The sequence below is a fragment of the Arachis hypogaea genome, chromosome 10 (genome assembly GCF_003086295.3).
Source record: "Arachis hypogaea cultivar Tifrunner chromosome 10, arahy.Tifrunner.gnm2.J5K5, whole genome shotgun sequence".
Classification (NCBI taxonomy): Eukaryota; Viridiplantae; Streptophyta; class Magnoliopsida; order Fabales; family Fabaceae; genus Arachis; species Arachis hypogaea.
In genome coordinates, this window is record NC_092045.1 from 48586243 (window position 1) to 48598256 (window position 12014).

The following is a 12014-nucleotide window of genomic DNA, read 5'->3' on the forward strand; positions in this document are numbered from 1 at the left end:
ACACAATAAATTGACCTGATCATCTTGTGGCTCCATGAGAGCCACTGTCAAGCTATTGACATTAAAGAAGCGCTTGTTGGGAGGCAACCCAATTTTATTTATCTAATTTTATTTTATTTTGTTTTGGTGTTATTTTTGTGTTGAATTAGGTACATGATCATGAGGAATCACGAAAAAAATCAAAAAAATTAAAAACAGAGTCAAAAACAGAAGAAAAAATTTTCACCCTGGAGGCAGCGCAGACTGGCGTTCAACGCCAGTAAGATGCATCTGGCTGGCGTTCAACGCCAGAACAGAGCATCTTTCTGGCGCTGAACGCCCAAAACAAGCAACAACCTGGCGTTTAACGCCAGGATGTGCACACAGAGGGCAATCTGGCGCTGAACGCCAGAAACAAGCATGAAACTGGCGTTCAACGCCAGAAACATGCATTACATGGGAGTTTAACGCCTAGAACATGCACCAATGGGCGTTTAAACGCCAGAATGATGCATGAAGGCAATTTACACGCCTATATGGTGAAGGAATGGTATTTCTTTTCACCTCAGGATCTGTGGACCCCACAGGATCCCTTACCTCAGGATCTGTGGACCCCACAGGATCCCCACCTACCACATTCCCACCTTCTCTTTAATCCTAATCACACTCTCCTAATCCAAATCTCATTTTCAATGTCACACTTCCCAAAAACCTTCACCAATCACCTCAATTCCTCTTCCCAATTACCCCATTCACCATTCACATCAACCTCCTCTTCCCCATAAACCCCACCTACCCTCATAAAATTCAAATTCAATTTCCCACCCATTCCCACCCAAATTGGCCGAACCTATACCCCCCCTCCCTATAAATACCTTTCCTTTCTTCTTCATTTTCACACAACACAACCCCTTCTTCTCCCATATAGCCGAACCCACTTCTCTCCCTCTCTTCCAAATTCTCTTCTTCTTCTTCTACTCTTCTTTTCTTTTTGCTCGAGGGCGAGCAAATTTTAAGTTTGGTGTGGTAAAAAGCCTAAGCTTTTTATTTTTCATTCACCATCAATGGCACCTAAGACCGGAATTTCCTCAAGAAATGGAAAAGGGAAGGCAAAAGCCTCTACATCCGAGTCATGGGAGAAGGAGAGATTCATCTCCAAAAGCCATCAAGACCACTTCTATGATGTTGTGGCAAAGAAGAAGGTGATCCCCGAGGTCCCTTTCAAGCTCAAAAAGAATGAGTATCCGGAAATCCGACATGAAATCCAAAGAAGAGGGTGGGAAGTCATAACCAACCCCATGCAACAAGTCGGAATATTGATGGTTCAAGAGTTCTATGCCAATGCATGGATCACTAGGAACCATGATCAAAGTATGAACCCGAATCCAAAGAACTATCTCACAATGGTTCGGGGGAAATACTTAGATTTCAGTCCGGAAAATGTGAGGTTGGCGTTTCATCTACCCATGATGCATGGTGATGAACGCCCCTACACAAGAAGGGTCAACTTCAATCAAAGGTTGGACCAAGTCCTAATGGACATATGTGTGGAAGGCGCCCAATGGAGAATAGACTCCAAAGGCAAACCGGTCCAACTAAGAAGACTGGACCTCAAGCCTGTAGCTAGAGGATGGTTGGAATTCATCCAAAGATCCATCATCCCTACAAGCAACCGATCTGAAGTTACTGTGGATTGGGCCATCATGATTCATAGCATCATGATTGGAGAGGAGGTGGAAGTTCATGAAGTCATATCCAATGAACTCTACAAAATAGAAGACAAGCCCATCACCAAGAAAAGGATGGAGCAAACAAGAGAAGTTCCTCACGGCCCTCAAGAAGAACATGAGGAAGTTCATCATCAACAAATGCCTCAAGGAATGCACTTTCCTCCCAACAACTATTGGGAGCAACTCAGTGCCTCTTTAGAAGATTTGAGCCATAATGTTGAACAACTAAGGGTGGAACATCATGAACACGCCCTCACTCTTCAAGAAATAAGAGAAGATCAAAGAGCAATGAGGGAGGAGCAACAAAGGCAAGGAAGGGACATAGAAGAGTTGAAGAACATCATTGGTCCTTCAAGAAGAAGACGCCACTAGAGGTGGATTCATTCCTTGTTCTTTATTTTCTTTCTGTTTTCGGTTTTTAAGTATTATGTTTATCTATGTTTTTGTGTCTCTACTTCATGATCATTAGTGTGTAACCATGCCTTAAAGCTATGAATAAAATCCATTAGTCTTTCACCTCTCTTAAAAGAAAAATGTTTTAATTCAAAAGAACAAGAAGTACATAATTTTCGAAATTATTAGTAAATTTAATTTAATTATATTGATGTGGTGGCAATAATTTTTGTTTTCTGAATGAATGAATGAACAGTGCATATTTTTGATCTTGTTGTTTATGAGTGTTAAAATTGTTGGTGCTTGAAAGAATGATGAACAAAGAGAAATGTTATTGATGATCTGAAAAACATCATGAAATTGATTCTTGAAGCAAGAAAAAGCAGTGAAAAAAAAAAGTGGCGAAAATTTTAAAGCAAGGATCCAAGGCTTTGAGCATCAATGGATAGGAGGGCCCAAGGAAATTAAAATCCAGGCCTAAGCGGCTAAATCAAGCTATCCCTAACCATGTGCTTGTGTCATGAAGGTCCAAGTGAAAAGCTTGAGACTGAATGGTTAAAGTCGTGATCCAAAGCTAAAGAGTGTGCTTAAGAGCTCTGGACACCACTAACTGGGGACTTGAGCAAAGCTAAGTCACAATCTGAAAAGGTTCACCCAGTTATGTGTCTGTGGCATTTGTGTATCCGGTGGTAATACTGGAAGACAAAGTGCTTAGGGCCACAGCCAAGACTCATAAGTAGCTGTGTTCAAGAATCAACATGCCTAACTAGGAAAGTCAATAACACTATCTGAAATTCTAAGTTCCTAGAGATGCCAATCACTCTGAACTTCAAAGGAAAAAGTGAGATGCCAAAACTGTTCAGAAGCAAAAAGCTACAAGTCCCGCTCATCTAATTAAATTAATATTCATTGATATTTTGGACTTTATAGTATATTCTCTTCTTTTTATCCTATTTGATTTTCAGTTGCTTGGGGACAAGCAACAATTTAAGTTTGGTGTTGTGATGAGCGGATAATTTATACGCTTTTTGGCATTGTTTTCATATAGTTTTTAGTAAGTTTAAGCTACTTTTAGGGATGTTTTCATTAGTTTTTATGATAAATTCACATTTCTGGACTTTACTATGAGTTTGTGTGTTTTTCTGTGATTTCAGGTAAATTCTGACTGAAATTGAGGGACTTGAGCAAAACTCTGAAGAAGGCTGACAAAAGGACTGCTGATGCTGTTGGATTCTGACCTCCCTGCACTCGAAATGGATTTTCTGGAGCTACAGAACTCCAATTGGCGCCCTCTTAACGGCGTTGGAAAGTAGACATCCAGGGCTTTCCAGCAATATATAATAGTCTATACTTTATTCGAAGAAAGACGACGTAACTTGGCGTTAAACGCCAAGTTCATGCTGCTGTCTGGAGTTAAACGCCAGAAAAACGTCATGATCTGGAGTTGAACGCCAAAAACACGTCATAACCTGGAGTTTGACGCCAAGAAATGCCTTAGCTCGTGGAATGATCAAAGCTCAGCCCAAGCATACACCAAGTGGGCCCCGTAAGTGAATTTATGCATCAATTACTTACTCATGTAAACCATAGTAGCTAGTCTAGTATATATAGGACATTTATCTATTGTATTAGACATCCTGGATTGTATTTTGAATCCTGTGATCAAGTTAAGGGGGCTGGCCATTCGGCCATGCCTGAACCTTCCACTTATGTATTTTCAACGGTGGAGTTTCTGCACACCATAAGATTAAGGGTGTGGAGCTCTACTGTACCTCAAGTATTAATGAAATTCTATTTTCTTTTATTCAAATCTCTCTTATTCTTATTCCAAGATATTCATTCGTACCCAAGAACATGATGAATGTTATGAGTCAGATTACCCTCATTATCATTCTCACTTATGAACGCGCGTGATTGACAACCACTTCCGTTCTACATGAAACAGAGCTTGAATGCGTATCTCTGAGATTCCCCAACAGAATCCTCGTGGTATAAGCTAGATAGATGGCGGCATTTATGAGGATCCGGAAAGTCTCACCTTGTCTGTGGTATTCCGAGTAGGATCCTGGGAATCCGGAAAGTCTAACCTTGTCTGTGGTATTCCGAGTAGGGTTCCAGTAATGAATGACTGTGACGTGCTTCAAACTTGTAACCTGCTGGGCGTTAGTGACAAACGCAAAAGAGGGATTCTATTCCAGTAGGGGAGGGAACCAACCGGTGATTAGCCGTACTGTGACAGAGTGCGTGAGCATTAGTTTTCACTGCGAGGATGGGATGTAGCCATCAACCATGGGTGATGCCTCCAGACTGGTTAGCTGTGCGAGTGACAGCCGCACAGGATATTTCCCCGAGAGGAAGAAAGTAGCCACAGTTGATGGTGAACCCCTATACAAAGCTTGCCATGGAAGGGAGTAAGAAGGATTGAGTAGAAGCAGTAGGAGAGCAGGCGTCCCTGGGCTCTACAGCATCTCCATCCGCTTATCTGAAATTCCCACCAATGAATCTGCATAAGTATTCTATCCCTTTTATTATTCCTTTTTATTCATTTATTCCAATAATCACAATTACCCTTTAATCTCCCTAACTGAGATTTACAAGGTGACCATAGCTTGCTTCATACCAACAATCTCTGTGGATTCGACCCTTACTCACGTAAGGTTTATTACTTGGACGACCCAGTACACTTGCTGGTTAGTTGAACGGAGTTGTGAATTCAACCAGTGCCATAATAAAGCTTTCATTCAAAATCCAAAGAACGCATAAATCACAATTTCGTCCACCAATAGTCAGTACATTCCTAAGGTTCTACAAGAAAGACAGCTCTGATACCATAATGTAACACCCTAACTATCAAAGCTAACGCTTCTGGCTGCGCGACTCTGATAGCTCTGGTGTTACGATGACTCTCAGAGTATTTAATACATAAACATGAGCCTGCTAAAACTTTAAACCGTATTACCGCTCCAAATTCCGTTTTGATAGGCAACATACCTCCATACATACAATATAACTTACAATACTCATAAAGAATACTTATAAGTACTTATTATTAATTTACAAGTATTTCATATCAAAAACCTATCCCTCTCATAGAACTTGCAAAATTTAAGGCGAGAGAAACATAAATACTAAAACAATCCAAAATATCGTCTAAGCAGAAAGAAATAAGCCCTTCAGAACCTCATCATCCATAACCTAAAAAGAGAAAAGACCTGTAGGGGAGTGAGAACATCGTCCTCGAAAGGGTTTTCAGTAGAAGGTTTTTGAGAATTACTACAATAGGATACGTGAAATAAAATTGTTACAGTGATCAATAACCATCTTATGCATACTTTCAAAACCCGATGATTTACCATTAAAATTATGAAATCTTTTATGAAAGAGGAAACTGTTATTTCTTCAAAATTCAAAAGACTTTCAAAAGGTTTTTCCTAGATAGTATGAATGACCAACCTGTTCCAAGTATAGGTTCATTAAGTCTATGCTGAACCAGTTTAGTTTTTCATACTTTTCTAAACTAGAAACACAAGCCAAACATGGCCTTCGACCCACCTCATGATCAACCACGGCCCTAGGTTCAAACAATCCAAACAACAACCAATCACCACAATCCAACATAATTTCAGTCACAAACACAAGTAGGAAAGTTCAAGCACAAACAAACAATTACTTCAAGTAGAGCAAATAGCAATTAAACATAATTATTCATATAGGCAAACCAAGTACAATATGCACAGCCAAATAATATCACATAGATACATATGATGAATGCCTGTCCTAGTGGCTGATGAGTCTCATTTATCGGTTACAAAGCCAACCCGGCAAGTACTGGTAGCTAACCATTGGACTGTCCTCCTGTCATGCATCCCTAACTCGAGTTATTCTCAATATAATCATAATCATATAACACCCACACTGGTGTTCATCCACGAGGGCGAGCTCATCCGGAATTTCATAGTGTCTGGCCACACTTACAACATGGGGTCAGCAGAGTATCGAGTCTCAACTTAGAATACGTGGTGGCTAGCCACTGCTTTTACCCAGGGAACTCGTATCTCAGATAAGTGGAAGTGCAACAATCACCTTATCAACTCAATAATCATCCATATTGATACTTAGCCATCCGGCTCATAACATACTCTACAATCAGCCATAATTCATTATCATATACAACCATCTGGCTCATAACGTAACAGCACTTCCACCACCCAACATCATCAAACCCATAAAATCATCATTCAAGTCATAAATCACTTTTTCGCAAATCACTTTACTTTGAAATAAAAAATCAATTCCTTCCCGCCTTTGCTTTAAAATCCCTATTTCTCAAATAGTTTCAAGCTTATAAGCCATTTTTCCTCAAACATAATTCCCTCCTTCCAAAAATAAGACCTTCCTCATCATCCTTCCATAACCTTTCAAAAACCACACCAAATCAAAAGTCCTTTCAGAGAGATTTAAAATCATTTATTCTAAAACATGATTTGATAACAAACGTTCCTCAGAAGTGTCTCAAGTCTTTAAGGGAGGATAACATAATTCATTTCCTCAAGTTTGTTTAAAATCCTTAAAACCTTGGATTCCTGATGTAAGTAATAAAAATAGAATCTAAGCCAAACCGAGTCATATAATCAATTACTCCAACCACATTTTCAATACAATTTCTTTTACTTGAACCAAAACCAATTTCAACCCCATGACAAAAATCTGAATCGTTTCCAACGGCTCAAAAATCATTTTAGTTTTGCTAAATCAAAATTCAAAGAATACTTCAAAACTTTTCTAAACTGCCGAAAATTGAGGTTTATAAATCGAAACCCAAGTTCTTTCAAAGTCACTAAAACTCCTGTAACTGAAATCTTTTAAGTCAAATTAAAAAACATAAACCGTGTTTAAGTCAAATCCAAAAACATAAACTCTTTCCACCCTTTAAACAACTTTAAAACATAATTCTCTTCCAAATGGCTTGCACCAAAAAATAGAATGCTTTCCTTAGAAAACAAAGCCAAGTCATAGTCTTTTTTTAAAAAATTCTTTCAAAACATAATTTTAGCACTTTCATAAATAATTCAAGTAAAGATAATAAAAGTCTTAAATTCACAATTGCAAGTAAAATAGTTAAGGCCTTAAATTCATAATTTCCTAAATAACATCTTCAAATAAAGTCTCAAATTTTACAGAAATTTCGACAGCATCTCCCCTAAAACTCGGACTTTGCCACCCTTTCTGGGTCCCAATCAAACCATTCCACAACCCTCTCTCACAAGTTCAAAACCAAGTTAGTTCAAAATCAAGTTGGTTTCATTTTCAGATATCAAGAGCACCAATTCAAACTCAAACCAATTTCCAACAGATTAACTTGATTTCAAAACTTTTAAGAACCAACTTTAAAGAAGTACTTCAAGAACAGTTTATTTTACAAAATAGAATAATAATCCAGTCAAACAAGCATTCATATTCATCCAAGACAACCAACATTACATAAGACTTATCCAATCACTCAAGGATACATCTTTACCACATAATATCCATATATAATAATTCCAATTTATAGAATATGTTTTTCTGAAAAGGCCCCTACCTCAACAAGCCAAAACCTAAAAACCAAACGCGTCAAGAAAACATTTTCTCTTAGCGCACAATCCGCGGCAGCCGCATCCACAACAATTTTGATCACGACACGTGAGAACTGAACTCAAACCTAAAGCATTAACGTTGCAATGACCTTAGAAACATATCACATAATAGCAACTAAAAGAAATTGGAACAGGGAACAGCCTACTAAACTTACGAATAGCCGAGAAAATGGAACGACGGCGACTCCGTTGATGACGCGACAGCTTGATGTTGCATGCACGACTACTGAACTCAACATGCACGAACCGCCACTCAATCATATGTTACCATCATCTCAGTAACTCTAATAGGCTATGACGGAAGACTGGTTTCAAAGGTTTCAAAGACGATAAGGCTTACCCAGGGAAAAAAAAAGACTTCAGTGGCGGTTTCCGACGGCAGTGGTGGCGAGGAGTGATGACGAAGGCGCGGCGGTCTCCCTCCCGTGCGTGCACTCTCCCACTCTCTTCCTTGGATCTCCTTGATGGATGACGGTGACTCTGACTTCATGATGAGGACAACGGCGGTGCGGGTACAGCAGCGGCGGTGCCAGGGTTCACGGACGTGACTGGGTGCAACGGTCGCCAGGCCCGTGACCTGCTCCCTCACTCGTGACCACTCTCTCCTTGCGAATCTGTTCCTGACAGTCACTATGTTCATTTGTGTAGTTTTCACTTGTACCTCTTAGAGGTTGGATGGAGAACTAGGAGTTTATATTATGTATTTCGAGTACTTTTAGGATGTATATTTATACTTATGTATGTAATATTCTCCGGCCGGCCTTGGCTTTGTAGGTTCGGCCTAGAGCTTGATATTATGTATCTTTTGTCACTCCACTCTTGTTATATATATGTGTATTTACTTTTCTTCGTACGCAAGTTTCTGTACGTGAGCGTTGTGCTTTTTTTTTTCACGCTTTTGCTTAAACCATCCTTCAAGGCTTCTCGAGTATTAAATTCTTTCAACTATTATTATATATTATGTATATATTTTATTTTATGGCTTAAGCATAAAGCTCTGTGTGGTAGGCTGTCAAATTATGGTATTAGAGAAGTTTATTCATGTAGACACTACAAGAAAATAAGCTTTCTTCCACGCTTTTAAAGCATGCAAAAACGTGCTTAAAAGCGTGCCATAGCTTTTCACCACACTTTTTGAGCTATCGGCACGCTTTGAAAGGGTCACATCCGCGAGCGTGTCGATTGCTCTATCGCCACGCTTTTGTGGATCTATCGGCACGTTTTTTTTGCCACGCTTTCATCTCTTGCCACGCTTAAAAAGGGTGGCCATATCTATTAACCTATAGCTATGCTTTAAAAGTGTACTGAAAAGTGTACATATTGCCACGCTTTTGATGTGTGCCGATTAGGTTGGTTTTCGGTATGCTTTCAAAGCATACAGATAGAGCCCATACAATCACACATCAAAGGCTTGGCTTGCCAGCTAAAATCTTTTGAAAGCATGGCCTATTCCTTTGTCAAATTAAAAAAAAGGAGAAAATTAGAAGGTATAAAGAATTGATTTTTTATTGATTTACATGAATTATTTACATGCTAAAATTATAATTAAAAAATTACAATACGGTAACAAAACTAATAATTGAATTAGGACAAAATAAGTTCATCATTAGAACTTAGGAGATCATTAGAACTATCAAAATTGTCATTCGAACTTATCACCAGTCTTGCTCTTTGATGCAGTCTCTCGTAGGTATGCTACCATTTTATTGGCACCTTTAGATTCACATTCCTACATGAAAGAGATAGATTTGTAAAATAAACCTTTACACTTAACCATGCTCATTTTACTAAGAAAATCAAAAGATAAAACTGAAATGCCAAGATCATGCTACAAATGAAACTTCAATTGCAGCTATGATGATACCTACCTCATCGTCATATCTAGAAAAGAAATTTCTTCCATAAGTTGCCCAGTGTTCCTTCACAATATCAGCCACAGAGATCAGTTTCTCCCCTACCTTCTTGTCTTTGTTGCGGTGCGCAATAATAGAAAGCCAAGCTAAAACAGCTTTGTTAACACAAGATACACAACAATTTTTCTTTTCTTGGAGAACACATAGACGTTACCATTCTAAATGGTCAACATTGTTTTTCAGAATTCTAATAATTTCAAGATATACCAAAGTAATAGCCCAGAAACATTAAACTAAATCAAATTTTATAAACTTACAAAAACATGTGGAATACTTACCAGATGCCATCCTTCTCACGAATGTGGTCAGAGCATGTTCCAAAACTTTCTTCAAGCCGCAAACTGATAACTTCCTAGCATCTATAAGATTCCTAAAAAAATTCCAACCAGTTGGGACCTGAACCCAACCTGAACCCAAGTCATTCTCTGTTATCAAAGAAATATGCTTATAAATATATGTGACTCCATTTAAAATAGTTTTAGAAAATATAAACAATTATACAAAATAAAATAAATTAAAGCTTGCCTCAAAAAAGGGAAGGTTTAATTTCTCTGCAACACAATCTAGAGCACCACTTGTTGGCATTGATCTAGCAAGACCCTAAAATCAAAATGAAGGAAAATGGAAATATTTTCCCTGTAAAAATTTACACCTAACAATAACGAGTGGATACAATTTCTACCTTAACACCATCCTTGAAGTATGGAATTGCTTCTCTTGCATTGGCTGCAATAACTGCTACAGAATCTGAAGGAGTAATAAAGAAACATCTTCCTAAAATCATATTTCTATCACCATCACCTGGAGAAAAATCAATAAAAATGAAATACTTGAAAAACATTAAGTAAACAGACAAAACATTGTCGTGCAAGCATACATCAGTTGCATCTTCTGCAATATGTTGAAAATTATGGTGGACCCATATTACATGAGATAGATCATTTCTCATAAATGTACCATAACAATATTTGCACAACAAATACAATATGAACATTGAATTTTAATTGTTTACTGAGGAAATTAGATGTGGAGAAACAAACAAAAGAAACTCATGAAACTCACATACCATCACTATCAGCTCCAAAATCAGGACCATTTTCAGCATATAAAATGTTGACAAGATCCTTTGCATATCTGTCCAATGAATAATCCATCAAATATATTTATCTCGAGTGAAAAGACAATTTAATAAAGTAAAGAGTTAAACTCACGTTAGATTAGGATCAGGATGACCATGTCCAAAATCTTCCAAAGGGATTCTATTTGCAATTGAATCCTATATTGCATAATTAAAACATGTTATCAACAACTACAAATAAATTACTTTCAACTCATTAAAAAAGGTTTTAAAGGGGCAAAACATACTAGGCTAGCACCAAGTTTATCAACAAAAATAGGTTTGGTATAAGCGCTAGTAACTGCATGCATTCCATCAAATGTAAACCTGAAACATAAAAAAGATGTAATGAATTTCAAGACTGAGACTTTCATAAATTGTGAGCATAATAACTAGCAATATACATCAGCCATGATATGCTCACTTTGTTCAAAACATGATAAATTTTATATATCGAATCTTAAGAACAACCAAGAAAGATTAGACAACCAAAAGAAGATATGCAAGATCCAGGAAGTCAAGCCATAAGAATTGCAAGGAAGAATAGAAAGCTCAACCTCTTAAATTACAAATAAGATTGACTAAACAGAAAAAACTAGAAACTAAAAACCACAGTGCATTAAAAGAATAAATTTTTTTGTCAAATAGGAAATCTCGTATTATTGAGAGCAAGGTATTAGACAGAGAACTTCTTTCATTAATGCCACAGTAAACAAGAATATGTGAAACAACAATTGTAGAAAATTAGAGCTGCAAAGCAGAAAAGAAAAAAGAAAAAAAAAAGAGACAGAGAAACAACGAGACGAAGAGGCCAAGGGGAGAACCAAATACGAAACAAAATGGGACATGCAATCCCATAATGTTAGCATTAGCAATTCAGATATGAAGAAAATTGTACCTAAAATCTGGCCTTGATATAAGACTTCTTATTAGCTGAAAATTAAATACACTCTGCACAGAAGTAGAATAATAAATAAATAAAATGAAGCTATAGCAGTAAGATCAAGTAACATGAATTGCCCTGTTAGATTCTGATTATATAGACAAATTATTCTCACCTCTAGTAGCTCCAAATAGTCGGAAACAAGGTCTATTACTTCAACACTAGAGCTTCCTTTGAAAACTAATTTACAATATTACTTTTATTAGTGAAGATAGTAAAAACCAAATTTTTACCTTATATTGTTTATACTTTTCACGTATAGCATTTAGGGAACTGGCTTTGGTGTTGAGCTGCAAATCTACA

The 12014-nt window shown here is 37.5% G+C and overlaps 1 pseudogene; it reads right to left on the bottom strand.

Moving 5' to 3' along the window:
- Positions 1-9380: 9380 nt before the first annotated feature.
- Positions 9381-11626, bottom strand: LOC140175646 (phosphoglucomutase, chloroplastic-like; annotated as a pseudogene).
- Between the last annotated feature and the right edge of the window lie 388 nt (positions 11627-12014).